Raw genomic sequence first — 11192 nt, forward strand, 5'->3', positions numbered from 1 at the left:
CGATGAATTAACAACAATAAAACGAGAACTGAATTACAGAATTTCTGTTCAATCAGCAAAGTTGCTTCGCCTTCTGAAGCAGAAAGACAGGCTTGCACATAAAGTCCAGAAGAACTGCGATATTGTCACAGCTTGTTTACAGGCGGTTTCCCAGAAACGACGTAAGTACTTTCTCTGTATGTGTTTACCAGTGTAAGTAGTTTATTTCATTAATGTGGGCACTATTTCAATTAAGCCCTCCCACTTGATTTAAAATCAAGAGGCCAGGCTATGCTATTCCTTAGATATGACCGGCTTCCAGTGATGGCAGTGGCATCTGCGAACAGGCAAAGTTCAACTAGCTCAACTGGGTATGCTGCCGTAGTCTCAGCTTTGTGCATCGGTGCGGCACTCTTAACTGTAGATTGTCTGACAGGATTTTGCAGCTTTAATTCAGAGAAAGCCTGAGTTGAATTTTTTTTGGTGTGCGTGCTGTGTTTAGCTGTGTGCTTTGATATGGGAGATGCTAGAAGTGGAAATTCTTCTCACTCGAAACTATAGACAGCATATGCAACTGTCCTCCCAGAGCATTGTTAGTACTGCGCAATTCCTTTCTGTTGAGTTGATTTAAGATGAGGAGAATTACTAAAACCAAACCCACTTCCCTCAAGCCTCTTTATCAACACCTGTGTTTTTGGGGTTTCAGAGGGTATGCATGGGAAAGAGGAGAAATGTTGCTCTTTGTTCAGCCTTTTCTTCCAGCACAGTGAAACCTTTTTATTTGACTTGGCAAAGTTGTCATCTAAAGATAGGCTGAAGTGGTTTTGTTAGTTCTGCTAAAGTGAAACTGCATGTAATGTTGTATGTAAAAATAAATAGAAATTATATCTTTAGAAAGGACATGTGAAAATAACCTAATGTTCCCTGTCTTATTTTTTCATTAACATGCAGCGTGACAGGTACAGAAATGTTCAGGTACAGTAAAAAAAGCATGGTCTTTTCACAAAAATGCCTGTAGGAGCTTTGAGGTGCATGTACAAATTTTGTTAAAAGAATCTTACTGTAGTGGCATGTGCTAATGTAGTTTGGTTAAGGGTTTGTCTATTACTGTGAAACTTAAATTTTTAGGAATGTAAAGTGTTCCTTTGTTTTACTTAAACCGAGCATGAAAGTTCTTGGCTGTCATGCACTGCATAGGCATATTTCTTCTTCTCACCTGCTCTTTTTCTTTCTCAACATCAGCTTTATAATGGAGTCCTTGGTGCCATTAACACTTAAGCATATACTGAAGTCTTCCTTTAAATGACACTACATGAATTTTGCATGTGTTTAAGTATTTAGAGGATTTGACTGTAAATTCTGAAGGTCTGAGCATCCTGATCTCATTTGTTAGGTAAAAACCTACTGACTGAAAGGGATATGGGATTTCATCCTAAATATGAATGTGGTTTTACAAATTTCAGGTATCATTTTACAGTTAAATTAATGGGGCATTATATTTAAAATGTGCTAGTAACAGCTGAGATAGCTGAAGTTTTAAAGTAATGCAGTTTACTGCATAATATCCACACATGTGCAGGCAGGTTTTTGAAGGCTGTCTGTAGGTTTGTATATTACATCTCTTTAACTGAGACATTTTTATTATTAATATAGCATATTTACCTAGTGTTAATTTTCAGCTTGTATCTCTGAAAAGCCAGATGTGTCTATTCCAGGGCACCTGAAATTTAGCTATTTCCTGCTTTTAAGATCTAATCCAAAGCCACGGGGATTTGTTGAATGTCTCCTGATAACTTCAGTTGCTTTGGAATAGATTGAGATGCTGGTTTTATTGTGAGTATAAATGTACTAGCACTATATGCAGGAATAAGCGTTTGTTGTAGGATGTACAGCTTCAGATTTCCTGGTAATTGGTGGCTTTGAGGCAGTATTTGATGAACAGCTGTCCAAAGGCAGGCAGAACTGGTGGTCTTCCCTCCAAACATTGAATTCTTGCCTTTGTACTATTTCCTGTGTAGTAGTACTAGGAACCCCTGTGTGGGATGTAATTAATCAAATCAGAGAGCTGATCCAGTAAGGTAATTCCTTTTTTCCCCATTTCCACATTCTGCAGAGGGTGGTAGAAGTGGGTGCACAGGAGAAGGTGATTGCTTAGAATAGCTTGAGGAGTGCAGCTGCTGAGTATGTAGTTAAGTCCTAAACTCTCAGCAAAACTATTATGCTAACAGTGGGAAGATCTATTTTCTTCTCTTTTAACTTTAAAAAAAGAACAGTTAATGTGATGGAACACACCTCCCCCTCCGCACCAAAATGAGAGAGAGTTTTTCTGCTCACTAAAGCCCTTGGAAACTAGATTTTCCATAGACTATCCTCTCATTTTTAAATATTCAAAACATTATTATTAATTTTTGAAGTTTTCATTGTTCCAGGTTCTTCTGATGGAAGTATATGCTTGCAGTATATCATTATGTGCCATAAAGCTTTATAATGTGCTTTCATGTACAGCATTAACATTATAATATGATAGTACTAAAATCTTAAGTATGGAAAAGTTGTTAAAATGTTTTTCCTTTTAAAGTATATTTTTAGTGGCAAATTAAAATTTCTTGGAGTTGTGTTATTAATTCTAACATTTCAAAATATGAGTGATTCTTCAACTGATTTATATAGAGTTTCATGGTATGTTTATACTATTGTCACACTGGGAATTTTTTTCCCCCACATATAGTGAAATTTGTAGGTAGAGGCAGAACTCTAGTTTTAAATTAACCTTAAAATCACACTCAGATGTTTGAATGCTACCTTTAAGCAATCTGTACAGACCAATTGCAGACAAATACTGTTTCAGGAAAAGATGGAAATTCTGTCTTGATGCTTAATTCTGGCTGTGCCAGACCCTTTTTGAATACTGTCTGACAAATTCACTCCTAATGGTAACTTCAGCTAGATAGGAAATTACAAGGCTGATAAATTTGATCCCTTATTTTCTGATGAAATGTCTATTGCGCTTTGGTCTGCTTCTATAGAGGAAAAACAGGCACTGTTTAAAAAACTGTATGCTTAAAACTTTGCTCAGCATCTGCAAGTTTTGCCGACCACACGGGGAGCCATCCATGGATCAGTTTTTGACCTGTGCTGGCTCTTGGGCTCTGTGCAACGCACAGAAGAGGCATGGCCCTCTGGCAGCTTCCAAAGCCCGTGCCTGGCTTGCTTGTGCTTCAAGACCCAGCACAGCACCTGCAGCATTTGAGCTGCTGAATAGGTAGAGTAAATGTGGAGGAACAAACAGACACCAGGGATGACTTCATAGCTTACCATATTTTTCATGATGCTACTGACCCATATCCCTCGTAGGTGATGTATGTTTTGCATACAAATATGTATTACCGTAGAAAACAAAATTCACTGCGGAGTGAAATGCACTTTGGTCAGAAGCATGAATGGCTATGGCTCTGCTGAGGGAGACTAAACTGTTCTGTTGGATACATGCTAAAAGCAATACATTGTGCTGTACTTGTAGTTTGTAAGCTATACGAATGATGAGTTTTATTTTAATAACACTTTTTTACCCACATTTAAATACAATACTCCAGTGAAGAAAAGCAGTAAGAGAGAAATCACAGTGACGGCAAACACGGCTTCTAGGCACACGTTTCTGTTACTCTTGTGATTTTGACTTATTTGGAGGAACAAGATAGAAGTTTGCTCTGTAGCACTGTGAACTATTTCAAATCCATCTTAGAAAGCAGAGTACTTTATGCACTTAATTATATCATTTGAGAAAAGCAGAATTCAGTAAAATATGAATCAAGGTTTTGCGGCTATCATCTAAAGAATATGCAAAAGACATCTCATTCTTTTCTCCCTGTGTTTTATATAGTGACAGCTTGCTCATATTACTAAATATATTTTGACTGATCAAATTGCAAACCAGAAGTTCCTTGAATCACAAATTTTGTTTGCCTGTAATTTTAATTTAAAAAAAAAAAAGCATGTATTATCTATAAATTAATTTGTAGGAATGCTTAAATCTGATTCAATATAAAATAAGCTGAAGTTATATTAACAGAAAGTAATTCATTAATATTCTCTTGTATTTTTAATGGAGAAATAATTTTAGTAGAAAATTTCACAAAGACACCATTGATTTGGTGCTATGTAGCTATGGTACCTATAACTTTAAATGGGTTTCACACTGTGTTCAGAAAGACCCTTAGGATTCTCTGTTGTCATACTTGTTTAGAAGCTAAGATTAAAGATAAGTATTATTCTTCTGCTATTTCAGCATTGACTCCTGTATAGAATTCTCTAGGATAACAATAGTATTAGCTTTCTAGTTTTTCTTTTTTTCCTCCTGGTTTGATTTAATGCAGAGCCAGTAGAGGGAGACAGAATATTTTATTTTGTGCAGAGACAGAGGTGTATCTCTGGTTTTCTTAGGTTGGTGGCTTTCATATCCTTTCCTTAGACGTGAAGGGAAGTGCTTTACAAATGTAGTCGGGCAATAATTGGAGTAAAAGGTTTTAAGTCAGGCACAGGCTGTCATATAAATGTTGTTCACAAAGGAAGTATTAGGTTCCTTATATGAAGCAGTTGAAAAATGGTGACGAATGACTTCTTAATTATAACTTGAGATCATTAGTTCCCATGTGGCTGTGGAGGTTATTCAGAAGCTCCTGACTGAGTGAGCTGAATGTTTTGGAGTCTACCTACAGAAATTCAGAGGTTTATGTATATACTTATTAGCAATACTTGTGATCTCTTTGAGTGCATCTTGACTGGCTAAAAAGCCAACACAAACTGGCATCATCTGGGCACAGAGAGGTACCCTGCGTATTCCCAGGGGATGGACAGAGCTCCCTGGTGGAAGACTGGGCTATGAAGTCTCCTCAACTTCTGAGAACGTGTTACTGCCTCTGTAGCATCAATTCCCCTCACAGGGTATGGAAGTCACCCGGAGGAAACTGGGAAAGCCCTGCCTGATGGTGTAGTTGTATGAGTTGGTTAGGAGAGGACTAGGCAAGATCACCACCATCAGGTGTCTCTGGTTAAGTGCACCTTAGATATGCGAAAGTGCTCACACATCCAGATTAAACTTCTGTTTTCTCTTCTTGCTCCCTCTCTCCCAAGTTTCTCTTTAGCTTCAGTCCTGCCACATCTGTGTGTCCTGTCCCATCTTCTACTCCCTCCCCGCCCTGCCCTCCTAACTCTTTCTTAGCTTTTCTCACTTTATCCCTGTCTTTAAATATTGGACTTCTCAGCCCTGTTCCATTTTTTTCCTCTCCCTACATCTTGTCTATCACTGTCTCTCAGTCAGACTACTCCCTGAGTTTTCCTTGCATTGTTCCTTGGTCCCTTTCATGTGTTCTTCCTTGTCTTTTTCCTGCATGCGCTAATTATCTGCTCACCTGCTTTCTCTATCCCTCCTCTTCCCTCAACATTTGTTGTAAAACCAAGGCAGACATTCACAAATTTTACTTAATAGGATGAAAGTTTGATTAAAAGTGTAAGAGCAGCTTTAATACAATATACTGTGGACTGTTAACACAGATAATATTGATTTGATTGTCACTCTGGATCAGATGTCTCGTAACATGGGGCAGACACTTGTGTACATGTGGAATAATTCATGCAGGTCAAATTATGCAAGTGGCTTACCTGTCTTTTCCCACTCACTTCCCAGTAGTTTCATGTACTCTTGCAGTTGTATAAAAATGCTTTAACCTGGAACACCTCAATTGCTCTGTTTTATTTTTTTTTCTTCATGAAGAATTGAGTTACTCAGTGAATGTTGCTACTGTGGCAATTTTGCTCTACCCTCCCAGCCCCTCCAAATCTCCATTGCTATAAATTAGGGGCCAAATTTTAAGCTTGTAGTGCTTTTCGTGTTCCTCATTTTAACATCTGAAATACATATTAAAGAGGAGGGTGTTCTGTATTAAAAATTAAAAATATTAATGTCTGTTCAATTTTCAGTGTTGCATTTACAGTTAAAAGAGAGACTACCATGTACTTGCGGTGTTCATCTCCCACTCTAATTTAGATTTCCGAGTGGATGTGAAACAGGTCATTCGTTTAGAAAACCATGTCTCATTTTCAAGGTGTTGGTCTAATACATTTTAAATTTAACTTAGTAGCTCTGATGTTTGAAGCCAGATTAATCTGCTTCAGTAGCTTTTTATAGAAATAACTATTTAATTGATCTATCAAAAGTACATTCCTCCTCTGATGCAGTTAAAATAGGAGGTTTACTTCTTATGGAGTCTGATTTCGTGTGAGTCATCCTCAAATGACTCAATTGGCCGCATGTTTGAGTTCAGTAGCTTTCCTATTACCTCATCTGTATTTGTGTGCTTGGTTACAGTACTTGTCTTTACGCCTTGTGGGTGCTAAGGATTTTGATCCTTTAAATTGATGCTGTGGCTTTTTGAAATGTATACTTAAGGAATGTTGCTTGCAGCTACTTCTTGTTTTTCCTAATGAATTGTTCTTAATTTAGTTCTGCCTGATCTTTTATTCTTTGAAGCCTTTTGGTGGGGAAAGGGAAATGGAATGAAACAGAATCATGAGCTTGAAAATGTGATATTCATCTTGTTTCTTTAAACTGTTGCCAAAGGTAGGCTGACTTTTCTTTACAGTCATTTGCCTACTTGTAGCAATACATGTGTAAATAAATAGAATGTTGCTACTGATTTTTAATTCTTGCCATTTTCATCAAACTGTGTCCTGGTTTTGGCTGGGATAGAGCTAATTTTCTTCATAGTAGCTAGCATAGTGCTGTGTTTTGGATTTAGTACCAGAAGAATGTTGATAACACACTGATGTTTTCAGCTGTTGCCAAGTAGTGCTCAGACTACTCAAGGACTTTTTGAGCTTCTCCTGCTTGCCCAGGTGCATAACAAGCTGGGAGTACAGCACAGCTAGCACAGCAAACCCAAACTGCCCAAAGAGCTATTCCATACCATATAACGTCATGCTTGGGGATGGGGGTTAGTTAGTTCGGGCGGGCGGGCGGTCGCGGGGAGACTGCTCGGGGCTCGGGGACTGCTCGCGGCTCGGGGACTGCTCGCGGCTCGGGACCTCTCCCCCATCCCACTGAGGGAGGGGGGGGAGTGAGCGAGCGGCTGCGTGGTGCTGAGTTGCCAGCCGGGTTAAACCACGACAAACTGTTAGTTATGCTGCATAGAGTGAAGGCTTTCTGTGTTACTTGTGACTCAAGGTATGGAGGTGGGCTGAGGATTGCTTAGCAAGGATTTTGTAATCCGTTCTGTGTCCTGTGCTGGTTTGCAAGGAGTGAAGTAATGGGACAGTTAGGAAAGGAGAGAACCTGTACTTAGGGATGCCAGAGCTTGGTGCAATGGGGATGGTAGCTGTGTGCTTGGTCCATAAGCTGCATATGGCCACTGGCAGCAGTTCTTTTGATCTGGATGGTGAAGTTCACCTGCCAGTCCCTTGGGTGTGGGCTGTGAACGAGGAAAAATGGCTGTAGATGTAAGTGTATTCTGAACTGACTTGTCCATTGGTATCCAGCGTTATTAATAAATTGTGTGATGCTTAAAAATATTACTGGAGAAGCCTTTGAAAGAGCCCCCTATAGTGGTGAATTCAAAATTAAATGCTATTTGATTATCATATTCAAGTCAGCGTCCACCAGCCAAGATTCTGGGAAATCTGAAAGCTTATTCCATTGCAAGGGGAGCCTGGACTGAAAAGGATTACTTGCCTTCTAACACTAGGCTTGGAGGAGAAGGACTGCAAACAGCATCATTCACTGCAGTGCACCAGGTCACAGAGAATTGTTTCAATGAGTAGGTGTGTGTCATGTTTAATATTTGCTAGCGTAAATTAGATTGTGTATTCTGGATATCTGTCTGGGAGAAAGAAGAGATAAGTGAGTGCTATCGGGCATAATACCAGCAGTGTGCAATACTGATCAAGATGGTGATGCTTTGCAAGGGCAATGGGTTTTGGTTTTAAATGCCATTGGAAGTTTGCCATTATAGTATTTTATGCAGTTTTGGAAGCTATCCACGTGAAAAGTGTCATCTCTGTATTAAAGGCAGACAGCTAATCACTAACTGAATAATCCTGGGGAGTTTTCAGGTAGTGAATTCCATGGATACTTTCTTTTGATGAGAATATGATCTTGGAACTGGTCTTTGAGCAGCACAGCCAGGGTGCTGAGACTCAGGGAAGTAAGTGCGACAGGATGTAAGTTTAACAGATCAGCAAGTCGGTAAAATTCTGGTACAGCACTGTGCTGCTCCGTTGCCTCTCATGGGATGTTCTTCCAGAGAACTATGAATGAAGTTCCCAGTCTTAAAGTGTAATTGTGCTGCTGATGGGAGGTGCACACAGAGTATGGATCTTGTAGGTAATGAATTGTGACGTCTTTGATGCTCACTTGATGAGCAGTGGTCTTGGTAAGCTCTATGGGGGGAGACCACCCCACTTCATTGTCTCCAGCCAGCTCTTCAGGATGATCTGTGCTAGCCCCAGAAAGCTGGCTGGTGTGTGAGTCCATAGATGACCTTGGCTGGCTAATTCAAAACACTTCAGCTGACTGCTGTCTTCTCTTACTGATATTCTATTGCAGTCTGTGCCATTGCAGAATATCAAATTCAAAAAATGGCAAGAGCTAGTGCTAGCAGTACAGAACCTGGAATCCTCACTTTCAGGGAAATTCTGCTTTAAGAATACAGCAACAAAAATATCTTGTTCCAGCATGAAATAAAGCACCCACTCACAAAAGTCAATTGCTTATGAGGCAAAATTCTGAAAGCTTACATTTTGAACTCAAATGCTTTGTTCAGACTTTGACACCTCACCCGTGTTCATTTCATGTTATGTAACGAGCCATTTTCAAGTAAGATGTTAAAATGCTTAATCCTAAAGAGTCAAAATTGTACTTTTAGCATTTGGAAATATGTTTTCATCAAAGATAACATTCTGCTTTGAAGGCCTTTGCTCTCCGCAAGTTGGTATTTTATGACAGAGCTTTCCATTAAAATGGTTCCAGCTAACTTTGTTACTGGAGACCTTCCTGGGAACATGCAGCCAGCCATCTCGGCAGCTCGCTCCCTGGCTGCTCAATGCTGGGGTTGCCAGGCTGTTTTAGGGAGCTGAGGAGCCAGCATGCATTCCTGAGCCATATGTTTTCCTTCTGCCTCTTCTGGGATGATACGAATCTTTACTTTTCTGTGTCACATCTTCATACTGTGCTGCTTTGTCCCTAGCTCTCACCGCCGAAGTGCCTTACCTCCATTGAAAATACCTTCCTGCCCCATCCGAACAAATGCCATCTCATGTTCATCACTGGCTAAAACTTGCACAGTTCTCGAAAATGGCTTTGATCATGGACTCCTTCAGCTACATTCTTCAGGGTTTAACTAAGCAAACTCTCTTGGCGGCTGCTTTGACTAGGGACAGGATCCAGAGGTAGGATTGCTTCTGTTACAAACCTGGGAGTCTGATCAGGATCTAGGTTCTTACAGTATCAGCAGGTGGTATAAGAATATACCTGACTGCCACCTTTTCTTTTAAATATCATTCCATTGCTACTTTTGGAAATTGGCTGCATTCAGAGTTGGGATCGCTGCTGCTGGTAAATTCCAAATGCCCCAAATGTGCCTCACACAGAAGCAAGGAGCCATGGATCAGCTGATGGGTGGCATGTTGTGCCAGGCAGGTGGCCACCAAGTGCAGCAACTTACTGCTTGGGAGACACCAGGTCTTTGCCCAAAGGAGGGTGGTGAGACCTGGGAGGCCCTGGTCAACCAGATGTGGTGTCCAAACTTCTATGAACTGAGGGCCCTGTGAAATTCAGAGCCATACCCCTACATCCTCCCTTCTCTCCCCACTTTGATTACTTGTCCTGGAAAATGGGATGAGGGCAAAGTGGGGCTAAATGGACCTTTCTAAAGTGTGTCATGTAGGCATGTTCTGTAGTTGGTCTCTGCTGCTGATGTGGAAGGGGCACCCTGTCATGGTCACCTGAAGTGGTGAGAGCATCCAGCCAGTGCTTATCTAACTACAACTGTTTTACTCCCCCTGCTCCCCAGTAGTTCTACAGTATTTTTTGTGTTATGTAGAAACTTGATGGGATAGTAACAGCTGAATGTGCTTACAATATAAAAAAATCTCCCAGCCAGTGCTTAGTGCTTATCTAACTACAACTGTTTTACTCCCCCTGCTCCCCAGTAGTTCTACAGTATTTTTTGTGTTATGTAGAAACTTGATGGGATAGTAACAGCTGAATGTGCTTACAATATAAAAAAATGTCTCTTGCAGAATAAATGCTTCATTGCTTATTGTGGATCTGAACAGTAAATTCAGTAAATCCTTCTGTAAGCAATAATCTGGCTGCTGATTCTAGGCCCAGTTTGCAACAAAAAAATGGAGATTGTTCAAGTATATGAATGTATAGATTGCAGAACTGCTACCAAATTCTTGTCCTGCAACATCTGGTATAGCATGTTGTAAATACTGTTTGTAGGTGTGCTAGTAGCTGTGACAACAGTGATATGGTTGAGTTAGTGCTAAACCTGAGATTATGTTTATTTTGGGTGTGCATACAACTCGGAGGTTGACTGCTTGCCGCCTTTTCCATATTATTCCATGTGACTGTGATCCTGTTGCAGAGTGGTAGCTGACCTTGCAGGATTGGTTTTGTGATGGATGTAGAGTTTTGAGTGCACTGAGTTACACTTGTTCACAACAGCTGTGCCATGAAAAGTTTTTATATTGGATAGTACTTGTTACATAAAATACTTCCTGAGTATTAGAAGTAGGGATTAATGTGATAGATTATTGGGGGGGGGGAGGGTGTTGGATTACTTATCGAGTAATACTTCTAGTACTTATATACTAATTTGCCTGAGCAAAGGGGTTCTCAAACCAGTGATGTCTTATTTCTGTAGTACTGCAGTAACTTTGGAAGGTGGGGTTTGATCAGCTGGAACTGAGGAGGCGTGCAGTTACCCAAAGGAAGGATGTGCTGTTTGCTGACAACAGCAGCAGTCAGAACAGCCTGTTCTTCATCTACAGTCCCTGTCAGTCAGTCCTGACATCAGAAATAACTGTCAGACACCACTGTTCCCTCTGCTCATTTGCAGCTATGCAGATGGATACCTTTTTAGTGGTAACGTTTGATTAGTCTAATAGTTCCCTGAAAAACTGGAAAAGCGAGGCTTTTATTTAGTTAACCTTGGATT

At 40.3% G+C, this 11192-nt stretch overlaps 1 protein-coding gene across 2 annotated transcripts in view; it reads left to right on the forward strand.

Moving 5' to 3' along the window:
- The window catches only part of TBC1D30 (TBC1 domain family member 30), a 59744-nt gene continuing 48552 nt past the window's right edge, over positions 1 to 11192 (forward strand). For both annotated transcript variants that reach the window (XM_035889932.1, XM_035889934.1), the window contains exon 1: positions 1 to 161. The gene's annotated coding sequence lies outside the window, so the exon portion shown is untranslated. The remainder of the gene's footprint in view (positions 162 to 11192) is intronic.

Source organism: Egretta garzetta, unplaced genomic scaffold (genome assembly GCF_000687185.1).
Source record: "Egretta garzetta isolate BGI_Z169 unplaced genomic scaffold, ASM68718v1 scaffold792, whole genome shotgun sequence".
Classification (NCBI taxonomy): Eukaryota; Metazoa; Chordata; class Aves; order Pelecaniformes; family Ardeidae; genus Egretta; species Egretta garzetta.